Below are 14,018 nucleotides of genomic sequence, written 5' to 3'. Positions count from 1 at the left end.
CTCACCAAATCCAGCCAGATTTGTGAAAATCCTCCCTCAAAGCTCTAGGGCCTCCAATAGAGCTGCTTCTAGAACTTCACTTTCCAAATTTGAGCTGCAACCAGATGATCAAGATGTTGAAATGTCAAAAGGACAAGGCTTTATAGAGAATGAAAGATGGAAGCACAAGAGCAAAGAAAAAAATTATTTCCTTAACAACTCCTGTATTTCAAGAAGCCACACATTGCAGTTTTTGGCTTTTCCTAGGGACCTACCCTTCCTCCACCCCCACTGTCCCTGCCTCCCACCCCAGCCCCATTCTCAGCACCTTCATCAACCACCCCTCCATCATGCCTTCATTATTGATAAACTCATCTCTACCTCCTTCAAGCCTACTATAACTAAGAATTGCCTAGCATATCTCTATTTGGCTCTTGCTAATGGCCACAAATAAACAAATGTAACCTAACAGGGTTCTGTTTGGTGGTAGTATCTTCCTCTCTATTCCCCCAGATGCCTGAATTTCCATAGCAGTGGCACATAGGCAGGTGGAAGATCCTTCAAAAGAATTGAAAATAATTTCTCCCAAGAAAAGTTTAGTCCCTAATTAATATGTGATGTTATTTTGTTTGCAATGAGTTGAGAGTTCTCTTTCTATGCCATCACCACCTGCCCCACCACCAGCTGACAAGCCCCTGGCTAGGGAACTAGTGCAGAAGTCCAGCTCCCCAAGCCTAAAGAGTGCAGATGATTCCTGTTGGGGTGCTGTTGCTGAGCTGGGGGGCATTCCCCCCCCCCCCACCAATCCTCACATTGTACACAGCAGCAGGCAAAGGCCAGTGTGGTGAGATAACATGCCTAAGGTGACCAGAGCAGACGGTTGAGACTGTGGACTCAAAATTTGGGAAACTGTGGGCTACATGACTTTAAATAGTGATAGGTCTCATTTCTTTGTTAGTCTTCATCATGCTCACCTCCAGAGGAGATAAATTGAGCAGTCTTTGCTCAACTTATTAAGGCAGAAACCCCCTCTTTGGTAGAGGACCTAGCCTTGTCCTGCTCAAACTTGCCTGTATATTGGCATCATCCTGGGAGCTTTTTAAAATCCTGATGCCTATGCTACCCCAGACCACTTAAATCAGAATATGTGGGTGCAGATGCAAGACTCAGTGGCCTTATAAAACTATTTAGATGATTCCATAGTATAGCCCATTCTGAAAGCCATGATGTGGACACAGAGATTCTCAGACCAGGCTGCCCATTGCAGTCACCTAGGGAGCAATCAAAAGGTATCAGTGTCTGTGCCCCACTCAGAGAGATTCCAGCTGGGTTGGTCTAGGGTGGAGCCTCTCACAAGTGGAGTGTTGTTGGTTTTGTTTTGTTTTGTTTTAACTCTGCAAGTGATTCTAATGTGCATCCAGTGTTGAGGAAAGTACAGTTGTCTTCAAACATGGTGGTGAGGTTATCAGTATCACTGAAAATTTTGTGGTTTTACTTAAAGATTTTATGTATTTGACAGAGATCCTGGAGTGCCAGGATCGAGTCCCACGTCGGGCCCCCTGCGTGGAGCCTGCTTCTCCCTCTGCCTGTGTCTCTGCCTCTCTCTCTCTCTCTCTCTCTGTGTGTGTGTGTGTGTGTGTGTGTGCCTTATCATGGATAAATAAATAACATCTCAAAAAAAAAAAAAAAAGCCCATTACGATGGCAACCTGTCCAGGTCAAATGATCACAGAGTCCTTCAGGAATGCACTCCTAGGGCAGCATTTTTCATCAAAGAAATAGAATTTTATTGGACGTTCGTCTTTAGTAGGTTGCTTTCAAGTTATAAGGTGCCTTTGGTTATGGGAGGAGTTTTTTTGTTTTGTTGTTTGTTTTTTGCTGTTCCTGAAAGGGCTGTTGTTGTTATTTAAATAAATTAAATGACTTCCATTTGGGCCCTCAAAAGAATGTAGCTGTCTGGTGAGTAGGGTCCACAGGTTATGGTTCTCAGTCTGGACTGCTTATTTGGGGACCTTTAAAAAAATCCCGATGCTGAAAATACTGAACTTTTCACAAAAGATTATGGTGAGGATATAAGATTTATATAAATCATTTAACACATGCTGTGGCACATTGAAACACAACACAGATGTTCTGAGGGAGCACCAGGTATGTCATAGGAATTGGTAACGTTAACTTAATTGTGAAAAATGTCACATACATTTAACTGAACCACCATGGGGCAAAAAAAACAGATGTAAATGAATGTCTGTAGTTTTTTTTTAATTCGTTTTGCTGGTAAGCTTACATCTTTATTGCTTTGTTTAGCTCATTCCTGTAATTCATGTTTTCTCTTTAGTGTCTCCTTCAAATTCAGCATCCTACTTAGGATTTCCTGAAAGAATTTTCTATATGACTTAAGGCCTTTCTTTTTCTAAAACATGAGAGACAAGAAATGCCTTTGTTAGTCCTATTATTTTATGGAAAGATTTTTTTTTAATGAAGCAGTAATCTCAACATAACATTTGAAGCAAACAATTCACGCAAAAGGTACTTGGTAATTTTTAATACAGTCTCTTCATTTCTGCAATCCTTGATAATATAAACATTTTAAAATATTTGTTGATATTATTTTTACTTCATTTTTTTAATAGACATAAGTTCCTATGCCAGCCAAGGCTGAGGGGCCATACTAACACACTATCTCCCTGGATGCTTATTCCCCAGGTTGTAGGACGTTACATGACATAAGCACATGAGGCAGGAAGTGACAGCAGAAAACAAATGGGGGATGACATACACCTGCTGCAGCCAATAAAAAGAAAGAAGAACATGGGTCTCCCATCATTAGATTTCATTCTTTTTTACAGTGTCAAATTGTGGTTCCCATTTTTCTGCCAAGACCCTCTTGTTATTTCCCCACACATACCTCCCATAAGCCCTGTTTTTCCAAACATTTTACCTCCAAACAGTATTTATTAAATAATAGAATTCATTGCTTGTTTTTAATAATCAAAGCATATATAACCTGATACTTTTGTTGAGCAGGATAAAATGAACAATGACCCCACACTACACAGATATAAAGAAAAATTACTATATATTTTCCAAAACCAGAAGGCATAAGATTTTTCATGAAAGTGGCATAGGCTCCATCACATCATTGTATCATCTTTCTTGGGCCTTTCCAAACTCTTTAATTGTTCATAGTTTCCCCCCAATACTACTTTTATGGACCTCAAGTTAAGACCCATGTGGATGAGAAAATTCTGAATATTCTGTACTCCAATTTTCTCAACCCTAAGTAGGAATTATACTCCTATATTATTTAGCTAAATAGAAGTATAAATGAAGCCATCAGAATACCAATTACTGCTGGCACTAACTTTAATCAAAAAAGTCTTTCAGTATTATTATAAAATCATTCTTCAAAGATTAAGTCTATGTAAATGAATATAAAATAGCCTACCATACTCACTAATGCATAATGAAAATATTCATGAGAATTTCAATCATTTGATATTGTGCTCCAAATTAGATCAAGAAATCATTGGCATAAATCAGAACATTAGCAAAGTCTTTGAGTTTTTCAACAGAAAATTCTAATTAAATTTAACATTAGAGCATCTAAGATATTGGATCCTAGCCATATAAACATAATAATCCTTACCTTTGAGAAGCTCATATTCAAGAGATCACAGTTTCTGAACACATTAATACCTATTTTTTATCAACTAAAGAGACCTAAAGAGGTTTAAAACTAGAAGGAAATCTTACAGACCATCTGTTCCAACAGTCTAAAATTACAGGTAGAGAAACGAAGTGCATGAACTCCAAGTAACATGCTTATGGCTGTGCAGCAATGCACTGCACAGATGTCTTGGATCTTCTCTAAATGATTCTTCACACCTCTCACTCCTTGAGCTTCCATTGGCTCTGGTTGCATTTGTAAAAGCTTTAATGACAAAATAGATAAGAAAACTATCCAGAATCATAAAGAGCCTATTAGTAAAATGATGCTCTCTGTTGCAACAAGGAGAACCCAAAACCTCAGTGATTTCATACAACAGAACTTTAAATCTGGTTTATGTGAAGTCCAGTGCCACATGTTCTTGGCCAGTGGGTAACATTCCCCATGGTCATTTGGGGACCCAGGCTCCTTCCTTCTTATATTTCCATTCACCTCTAGGACTTCATAATTTTCTCCACTCAACAGAAGAAGGGAGAAAATAAAATGAAAGGATGCATGGACTTGTTTTTTGGGCCAGGCCTGGAAGTGGTGCCCAATGTTCATATTCCTTCCATTGGCTAGAACTCAGTCACATGGCTACATGTGACTGTGAGGGAGGCTTGAATGCAGTCTAGCCATGTGTCCCGGAAGTAGAGAGCATACCGATTTTGATGATGAGGCTGTGTCACAAAGGGCTATACGAGTGCAAGAGAATATTATGGAAGTACGTGAGGTCAGGAAGGGACCTGAACTTTATATTGAAGTCATCTTTTTGTTTAAAAATGTCTGGTACAGTCCTTTGAACCTCCTCCAAGTACTATCAGCCATCTCTAGACAGGGTGAGGATGATCTATTTTGACCACCGTTTCTAGTTGCTTCTGGAGTTCACATGCTATTGTGAAAAGAATATATATTTTTGGAGCCTGTGTCCTTGGGTTCAAATCCCCAGTTTGACACTTATTAGCCTTGTTAATTTGAGCAAGTTGCTAAAGCTCTCACAGTTTCAATTCCTTTATTGTAAAAAGAGGGAGGAAACCATCCTGGAATTGTGGTGAATCTATTTAAACCAGTCAGCAAACATCTATTGAGAGTCTCCTACACGACAAATCTTTTGGTACACTATAAGGAAACAGCAGCGATTAAGGGGGGGGGGGGGCATCTAGATCAATAATATGTGTACAGTCATTGTCACTAGCAGGCACTCAATAAAAGGGAGTGCTTTGGATTCCCCTGACCACCTTCTCCTGAACACTGCAAATTTGTCATAATTTTGTTTATTTGCTTTTGGCCCTATGCATCTGTGAGGACAGGTTTATCCCTAGAAATTCCAGATAGAATAAATTAATGAAAAAGATGCATCTGAGAAATGGAGAGGTCAAGTGGAAAACGTTTCACTTGCTCCTGATGTTTGGAAGTGAATTGACATGGTGAGAATTCTGTGAAGCATGTTAATACTTGTTCAGTTCCAGCAAGTTTCCTCAAACAGAGAAACATCAAAGCAGACAGCTCTCTTCAAGGCTGGTGGCCTTTGTGTTGCAAAGGATCCTTTACAAACCAGAGAAAGAGGGTCTTCCGAGGAGGTCTTCCCAAGGACACAGAGCAGTTAAGGGTGTAGCGGCCCCTCCTGCTGGCTGCCCAGTGGGAAAGTGTGCAAGGACCCCCACAAGAAGCAAGATTACAGTGTCTGTATGCAGCCACTACTGAGGGCTTGCTCTTCATGCTGAGGCTCTCTCCAGAGACCCCACCTGGGAGAACCCTCACCTCAGGCCCTCCCTGACTCCTTGTCCTTCGGCTCTTGTTTTTTTGCTTCCTATGATTTCCAAATAGGACAGAGAAGCTTTATGTTTGTTTTGTCTTTGCTTTTATCTTTTTCTTTTATGTGCAGAATAGGATGGGGGGAGCAGGCAAGTAATGAGGACAATATGTCTGCAAACCAGGAAAGTATATACCATCTTGCCCAAACCACATGTGTATTGCTGACCCATTGAAATGCAACAGAGGGACCAAAGGCACAGGCCTGTGGTCAAATTCACCTAGGGTTCAGTGTGGCTTTACTTTTATAGCTGTGACCTATGGCAAGTTGCTTTCCCTTTCATAATATTCAGTTTCTTCATCTGTGAAATAGAGAGGATCATTATTCATCTTAATATTAGTGTAAGGGTCAAAAAGAAATCATGTGATGTGCTTAGCAGTGTGACTAGAACATTGTGAGCCTCAAGTAATCAGTGACAGATACCATCATCATCACAACCACCACCATGTCAATATCTCCAGGCCAAATAACCACCCCTGTCAGGACAGTTTAGGGAAATGCAGCCATCTTGTTATCTTGCTTCAAATACATTAGAGGATGGATCTGATATATCCCATAATCAAATGCCAACTAGCTCTCTTGAACAACCCATTCCATTGTCCAAGAAATAAAGAATCCTAGGTGCAAGTCAGAAATGGGTATTCCAGTCCCACTTTCCAGGAGTGATCCTTGAGAACTGTCCATTTATTTAAAATATCCCTTTCAGATGTTTATGGAACAAGACACCACTGGAAACCTATCACTAGATATTCTAGAATCCTTTTGCTGCTGGTCTGCCTCCACAATACATCCAACTGTATTGTTTCCTCCTTTCCAGACAAGGATTTCTTAAAGATTCTTTTGTGCATGGTTCTGATGTAGTCTCTTGTCTTGGAAGAACTCATGAAATACTGACCAGGCCTGTGATGAGCCTAATTATTTTTAGGCAGGGGCAATTGTAGCCACGGTAAATTTCCTCTCCTTTCAAACTAACATCCCATAGCAAGTTTATTTAATAGAGACCTGCTTCAGATTCTGTGTTTCCAAGATGAAGAATATGCTGTTTCCCGACCCTGTCAAGCCCCAACCCTTCACAAGAATTTTCCATGTGCCACAAATTCGTTAAAGAAAAGCTTTTGATCACCACATGCCCCAGCCTAAGCCTGAGAGACATGGAAGACAGGGTCTGCTAGCTAGTTCTGGAAACAAGGAGGTTGCTTCATCTGGATGAGGACCATCTGCCTTCACCCACTTCCACCCCAGACTGTCTCACCTCTCCCTGGGTCATGTTGGTATTGTTTGTATTTAGGGTGTGCACGCATGAGGATGAGGGGCGGTAGTGATGCTTGGTTTTGCTTGTAACTGTCCAAAGGTCTTTGAACTGGTGTGAGTTCTAAGATCCCTTTAGCCCCAACTATTCTCTGTATTTTACTACTCACAGCCCACTGGATGAAGAGCAGTTGAGCTAGTTAATTTGCCTGAAATTCGGCCTGGCATATTGCTGTGTTTCAACCTACCTTATGTTCCTGGCTGATGGTCAGGAGGACAAAGAGTCTGGAGAACAGGGCAAAGTGATATATGAAGTCATCGCAGTGTGAGATGGCCAACGTAGGATCACTTCGGTTTGGCACCATCATACACTGGCATAAAGAAGAGTAAAGCCTTCCACTTCTAAGCCTGAAAATGAGAAGAAATGACTCTAAAGCTCATCCCTGCTGCTAATTATCTTGCTCATGCTGTGTCTGCTTCATTTGCTTTAAATAAAAGCCTATGCAGCATGCCATCCAAATATAGATCCACAGCAGTCCAGAGAGAAGACAGCCTGGGACTTATGGTGACAGGGATATTTCAAATACCGAATAAATGGTCCTATCATATCAAAACCCACAGGTCAATAATAGCAGTGAAGAGAAAGTAAATAAGGCTTGTTTGAAGCACAGCAAGTTTCTTCCAGTGTTTCTTGTTGGGAAGGAATTGTGATCAATACTAAGTACAAATAATTGCTGATAATGGAAAAGTGTTCATGATGATATTCCAGTGGGATCACATCACAGGTTTGCCTTATGTATACTATGACTTTAAAAGGTGAGCAATGCTTTGTAAATTTCACCATCTTCCCCCATCCACTAAAAATAAATGTCCGTGTTGTTACAGCACCCTCACTAAAATTTTACAAATTGGGGGTGAGTTTAGATTGAATTAATGTCACTTAAAACACAGGTGATCCTGCTACTGCTGACTCTGTCAGTCATTCATACCTTCCGGTATGTTAATTTAATCAGACTTTTCCTCAGTGACACCAATTGGCTGGGAAGAGACAAAAGCAGGGTCAGAGTGAGAGCACTTTGAATCAGAGGCCACTGCAGTTGCAGAGGGCTCTCCTGTGGTGCTAAAAGTTTTAGCAGCATTCCTGGCCCATATCCACTAGATGCTGGCAGTGCACACACACTCCCCCAAGTTGTGACTGCTGAAAATGTCTCCAGTCATTGCCCACTATTCCCAGAGAAGCAAGAAGCCTGGGTGAGGACTGCCAACCTAGGAGCAGCCCTTGAAGCATCCGTGTTAACTCCAGTCTCTGTTGCTCTTTCTGAGTCACAATATGGATTCACCTCATAACCCTCAGATGGAGGTAATGTACAAAGAATGGGATTTTTTCTTCCAGAGCATCTTCCTCACTTTGGCAAATTCCTTCCTCTTCCCCACTATGCTCATCTTCCAGGCAAACGTATTCCTAGAATTGAGGCAGTTGTAGACAAGGCAGCCCCAGGAAATAAACTGCCCATTCTGCTTGAGATAGCGAGTTGGAGTCATTTTGTGACACCTTCCACTTAATGTGCCACATGGTCCTAAAAAAAATAACAAAGAGAACACACAAGAGAACAGGCCATGTTTAAGTTGCAGAGTGCTTTGACATCACCATTTTGGTAGTACAGGTCCCTCTGCAAGAAGCTGTCATTTGCAGACAAATCCCAGACAAACGGGATAATTGCTGACAGCACAATATTTTTTCTTCTTTTGGTTATTATTTGGTCAGAAAGTATCACTAGCCAGACTTGCATAAAGCCGAAAGTGTTTGTATCTCAAACTATAACTGTTCTTCCAAAAATCATGTCTTTCAAGTTCCCAAGCATTGGTTTTCTCAGACACTATTGTTCCATTGCTGAAATCAGACAAGCTATTCATTTGAGCATAATGTCCTTCCTACATTTCAAAAGAAATATACCTTTGACTTCATTCTTTGTGAGAAGAGGTTTTGTTTGTTGAAGCCATGTTTCCTAAAGAAATAGATGAACCTCTCTCAAAGCAATATTTCTGCTAAGAGGTGAATGATTCTAATAGGATTCCCCCTTTGTCATCAAGCCAGCTTGGCCCATCCCAAGGAAGATTCCAGGCACAGCACTGCCCTCTAGCTAGCTTTGTGACTGGGCAAATGTGATACTCTGGCCTGCAACTGCCTCATCTGTGGAAAGTAGCATAGCCGAGCATGAGAACAGCTTCCCATTTACTACCTGTAACTTTGAGCAACATCTTCAGTTATCTCTGCCAAAGATTCCTCATCTGTGAAATGGGGCGAATAGTGGTATCACCTTCACTGCATCGTTGTAATGAATAAATAAAACACAGCTTGCATCTTGCCTGGCACATAGCAGGGCCTCTCTAAGGGTTGGCTCTCAGGAACATAAACTCAAAATGAAATTATCTTTTTGTCAGTTCTAAATTATTTGGTGGCTTTTTAACCTTCCAGATGGGCAGCTTAGTAAGCAAACCGATTCTTCCTTATCTTGGTCATTTTGATTGGTTGATTGGTTTTGCCTTCTTTCTGCATTCTTAGGCCACATACCACCGGAGCCCATACCACCATAAACATGAGCTTTATGAACAATCAGCAACAGCAGCCAGTGGGGGAAACAGAATCATTTTGTGCACAGCTGTCTCTTGTTTGGTAAATTTACTGGAAAAAAAATTTTTTAATTAGAAAAACAGCTCTTAATGTTTGAGGTATAAAGTGAAAATGTCAGAATTTGAACCAGCATTGAGATTGAGCAACAAATCATTGTTGTATACTTTAAAAACATATGTTTTCAGTTAAAAGATCTTGGGACGAAGAATCAAAATACCCATCTCGCTTCTTTGCCCATCTGGGTGACTTTGAGGAAGAAAGTGACCTCTCTGAGCTTTAGTCTTTTTATTTCAAACCTCTAATTACATACTTTAGTTGATAGAATTTAGTTCTCTTGCCTGCAGTGATCATCTAAGTCATTTGGTGTTGACTTGCCATAAACAGGAATATGGCAGAGTCAGCTAGACCTACTTGGATATGGATCCTGACTTTATTATTTACTACTGTGACCCTGGATAATTTGTTTAACCTCTCTGTGCCCTAGTTTCCTCATCTGAAAAATGAGGATAATATTTCTATTTCATAGAGTTACAGTGAAGATTAAATGTAAAATACTCAGAACAGGTGCCTGGCACATATGTTAGCAATTACTTTTATTATCTTACTGGATGTCTCTAGAAAGGAAGACCTGGAAAAAGGTGAAATTATAACCAGGAATCTTTAAATTTTTGGTTTGGATTTTTCCATTTCATATACTACATTTACCAATTAACCATTTAAGAAATAAAGATGTTAAATGCACTTCCTTTAATTTCCCTAAACTGCAACCACCAAATACTATTTTCTCCTCTGATTCCTGAGTATGAAATCTTCTCTCTACATAGTGAATATTAAATCGTACCAAAGTTCAAATTGAGTAACTGCACATGTAACAAATTCTATCTACTTTACATGGAGACTGTGCCCCCTGGAATAAAGTATCTCAAACGTCAGTGTGCTTGGGAATCACATGAAGATCTTGTTAATATGCAGATTCTGATATTCGAGGCCAGAATCCCACATTTCTAACAAGCTCCCAGGTGATGCAGATGCAGCAGGTCCCCAACTACCTTTAGAGATATTCACGGGCCATCTGAGGATAGAGAAGGTATGGGGGCACACTCGGCCCTCAATGGGAGCAGACAGGCTAGAGATGGGCAGGCCTGCAGGAAATCAGTGCCCGACACCCCCTCTAGCCCCCATCCTGCCAATTTTAAGCAGTTGAAAAGTTTAAGGAAAAAAACCAAGAAGGTGTTAAAATGACAGTAGAAATCACACCTACTTCTCTTGATTTTCCCACACTGTACAAACACTGTAGAACAGATTGCACCAAGCAATTTGACCCGTCTGCACTGCTAAATATCTTCCACAAGACAGGCAGGTAGAAAACAATTTAATTCTCCCATTCATTCCTGCTGCTGGGACAGGACCTATGAGGTGCTCAGCCAGACCCTCCTGGGGAACAGGACGCATGCTGCATGGCTTTGTGTCATACCACTGGGGCTGATTTAATGAACTAAATTGTTTATGTATTTAATAGTGTTCAGAGGGCCTGAAAACATCCCCAAAGGAGTCCTCAGTATGTAAAAAATCTTGCCTACCCTCATAACCAAGACTAAGGAAGGTGTACATACCATGGCAGGGCCGCTATTCCTGAACAAAGGGAAAAAGCAAACTTCTTCAGATTGAAATGTTTCCCCCTAAATGAAGGAAATGTCTACATTGATCTTGATCCTACTTATTTCCATAGAAAAATATGAAAAATGATAATGAGATTCTATGAAAACTCAGAGGAGGGTCAATCCATCACCCTGTAGATTATTCTACTTTTTTTAACACCAGCATCTATTTTTGTCCATTTTGTTAATCCTTGAGTTTAATTTATTGAAAGACTGTGTGCTTTGCTACCAAGTATATACAGTGTGTCTATAAAATTGATCTGATTACCCAAGAGGCACGTTCTATCTTTTTATTTGAGAAACTGGAAATCTCAATATGTTCTTTATCTACAAATTATACCCCAGTCCTTGTTTGCAATGTTAGAAAAGATTCACATGTATTTCCTACTCTAGGAAGAGGTATTTCAAGTTTGAAAACATAAAATGAGGCCAATCTTACAGACTACCTTATGTTTTTTTTCCAAAATGTGGGCTCAGACTGGCAACAAGAATAAACATGATGATCTGAACTTTCGTCCAGGAGAAATCTAATCCTGACAGCAAACATCTGCTCCCTTTTATGTGCATTCACAGCTCTTTAATATGAATGTTTTTGTTATAGCTGTAGCTTGTCTAATATCCTAAATGGAATCTCTGTGGCCTTTAGAGTAATTGCCTCAAAGTTTAAGTCATCCAACCTGAGGATTCTCTGATTAAATCCAGTATGAATTATGGAAAACTAAATGACCGGTCCAGGGGGAGGATTCCACTGTGTCCTCTGGAAAGTACCTTCTGAGGCTCTGGGGCCTCTGACTAGGGTTCCAGAGGGCAGCTTTTTCCTGTGTGGTTAAATCATTGTAAGATGTTGCTCATGAACAAGCCGCTGACATGTTTTCATGCACTGCCACTCCATGTGGAGATTCCACTGTGGTCTTTGAACACACATTTTGTTGTTCTGTTTTTAACTTTCTTTCAGCTCAACTTTAAAATGGATTAATGTGCATCCCATTTAAAGGTGTTAATCGTACACTTTTAAAAAATTTTAATGGTTTTAACTTATTATCAAGAGGTTATCATTGTAGTTTCTAGTTTCAGAATAACTGTGAGGTTTCTATAGCTATGATGATTGTTTTTCATTTGGATAATGATTGCCTAATGAAATATACAGGAAAACTGGAGAAGCAGGAGCAGCCAGATAAGAAAAAGATTTGTTTCTCTCTTAGCAGCTCCCAGATCTCACTCACTTAATGGACTGAGAATCCCTGCCAATGAAACCAGAGAAACCCTCTGTGATAGCAAACTTAAATTCACCTGCTCACAGGGGCAGAGAAGTCCAGTCTCAACAAAAGGGAAAATCAATAGGCAGGTGCTCTATAAATGAAAGACAAAACCATATAGCAAAGGGAGGCCGCCTATCTGAACAAAGAGGCTAATTTTGCCAGACTTTGCCTACAAGAAGATATTCCTGAGGATGCATTTCATGTAACCAAAGGCTGAGCCAGGGCCTCAGTAGGTCCTCATTTATAGAGTTTCATGAGTGAAGCAGAGTTGTTGTCCAGATGAGTATACACTGATTAGAATATTTGAGCACGATATGTGGCCCTCTGTATTTCATTCATTCATTCATTCATTCATTCATCATTCATTCTATACACACCTAAACACAATGCTAGTAAAAATTTCTTTTTAGATTTTCAAATAAAATACAAATAAAAGGTCATTATTTTCCTCTCAAATGCTAGAGTCAAGTTTCCTTAGAAACCTCTGGTCCATATCTTGAAATATTCTTAGACACGTAGCACTTGGTAAGGGGAGGTTGCAAAGGAGAGAAGTTTCAGGAGAACCAGTCTGGGAACCAAGAGAAGATAATGAGAAATGACACTTAGCTGAGCAGGAAGAGGATAGAACAAGCACAAAGGAGAGAAGAGCTCTCTCACCATTTCCTGTTTCCCATGGGGCTGTGGAGAAGCAGGAGAGAGCCATGGAGAGTGGCTGAGTTTAATTCAACTCCACGCAAGGTCATGAGCATTTATCAATGTTCCAGGCCCCATGCTAACCTGCCGGGGCACAAACCAAACAAGCCACGGTCCCAACTATCCAGGAGCTCATTGACCTACACAAGTGAATTCATAATTACATACACTGTAACATCTTCTAAGTAGAAACACAGGAATCCAATATCTTCCCTCCATGCTTATTTCCTCATTGGTTAAAATGATGGACACAATACCCATCTCTTGGTATTCAGAATGCAAGTTAGATAATGTATGAAAAATGCCTAGGATGCTACCTGGCACATACTAGGTGCTCAGTTAATAGTGATTTTTATTTATGGTGCTTAGTCTGGTAGGCTGGCACATTACTATGTAGAAATCTTACTATGTTGGAAACTTTAGCTGTCAATATTATTATTACTACTATTATGCACATAAAGTACCTTATTACATAATAATATAGTTTCCTTCCTTTCTCATCCTCCTTAGTCACAATTCTTGTAGAAGCCAATGACCCAGAAGGCTGCTCCCCAGCTGTGACCCATGCCCCCTGTGCCCCACAGTGACCAGAACATTCCACTCCATTTTGCAGGTTTAAGTTGTAGAGAATACCAAAGCAGTAGCTGGTCACAATGTCAGGGACCATCTGGGTCTTCATATCAGGAATCCTAACATACATCAATAAGATCTCAGAAGCAACATGTGATTAAGCATTATTAGAACAAATAATAAATGTTTTCCAAAGAAAGAGGAACTCATCACTGGAATAAAGGCAGCCATGTAGCTAGAACCAAACTGAGCTGGAGCCGGGGAGGGAGTGTTTCAAAATGTTTGTGTAGGTTGAGGGAAGGAGGGAGCATAAGAATGGATCCTCCAGGTTCCTTTCTACCCATTGAGAACTGTGGATTTGCTCTCTGTAGTTATCAGTGTAAAAGAAGAAGGCAACACTTCAAGAACTTACTGTATTTCTGCTCAGTAGTAAACCTTGTATAAATGTCAGCTCATGT

At 40.3% G+C, this 14,018-nt stretch overlaps 1 protein-coding gene across 18 annotated transcripts in view; it reads left to right on the top strand.

Annotated features, from left to right (window-relative positions):
• THRB (thyroid hormone receptor beta) overlaps positions 1-14,018 on the top strand; it is a 371,044-nt gene that overhangs the window by 277,381 nt on the left and 79,645 nt on the right. The window lies entirely within an intron of this gene.

This window comes from Canis aureus, chromosome 22, assembly GCF_053574225.1.
Source record: "Canis aureus isolate CA01 chromosome 22, VMU_Caureus_v.1.0, whole genome shotgun sequence".
NCBI lineage: Eukaryota > Metazoa > Chordata > Mammalia > Carnivora > Canidae > Canis > Canis aureus.
The sequence above is the reverse complement of the archived record's forward strand: the minus strand, read 5'-3'. Positions and strand labels throughout refer to the sequence as shown.